The sequence below is a fragment of the Bison bison genome, unplaced genomic scaffold (genome assembly GCF_000754665.1).
Source record: "Bison bison bison isolate TAMUID 2011002044 unplaced genomic scaffold, Bison_UMD1.0 scf7180017864299, whole genome shotgun sequence".
NCBI classification, from domain to species: Eukaryota; Metazoa; Chordata; class Mammalia; order Artiodactyla; family Bovidae; genus Bison; species Bison bison.
This window is the reverse complement of record NW_011494871.1, coordinates 2,795,027-2,795,736: the sequence shown is the minus strand read 5'-3', so window position 1 is coordinate 2,795,736 and position 710 is coordinate 2,795,027. Positions and strand designations below refer to the sequence as shown.

Below are 710 nucleotides of genomic sequence, written 5' to 3'. Positions count from 1 at the left end.
ACAGGCTGGGTTCTATGTCCAGCTCTGCCACTTGGTAGCTAAATGGCCACAAGTCCTTTAACATCTATCTTCCTATGTCAGTTTCCTCACGTGAAGGTAAGACTGCCTTCTTCAAGAGGTGATGAGGTTTCATAAAGCTAGTGTAACTAAAGCATCCAACAGAGCAGCCGGCAAAGAGCGGACATCTAAACCTTAGTGTCCATCCGTCTTCCCGCTAACTCTAGGCAAAGTTTCCCAGCAAAGAAAGCCTTCTTAACAAATGCCCTGGGCATTGAGAGCTGAATGCAAGTTCTTGTGATGGGAAGGATCCATTATAAAGCACTCTGCCACATTACAGTCGGCAAATTGCTAAGGAGAGCTTAAAACAGGCTTAAATTGTCTTTTAAAAAAATTGGCTTAAAACGGGATGGGGGAGTTCTTGGGAGGGCACTCAGGGATGAAGAGAGAGAAGAAAGCTTATTTTCGCCAGGACAGAAGCCTACAAGCATCCTCCAGGCTCACAGACAGCCTGCACACAGAACCAATGCAAAGGACAGAAGGATGAAAGGTATATTCCCACACCCCAGTGGGAAACGCGGGTACAGACTGCCGGGCTTGAGTGGGGAGGGGCGGGGACGGGGCTGGCGGCCGCAGGGACACTGGTGGGGGCTCGCTTGGCTCCTGCGGAGGGCTCAGAGGAAGCCAAGCCCCCCCCTATCTGGGGATTAATT

The 710-nt window shown here is 50.7% G+C and overlaps 1 protein-coding gene across 1 annotated transcript in view; it reads right to left on the bottom strand.

Annotated features, from left to right (window-relative positions):
* Positions 1-710, bottom strand: part of ATP8A2 (ATPase, aminophospholipid transporter, class I, type 8A, member 2) — a 452,578-nt gene that overhangs the window by 428,323 nt on the left and 23,545 nt on the right. The gene's annotated exons all lie outside the window — the stretch shown is intronic.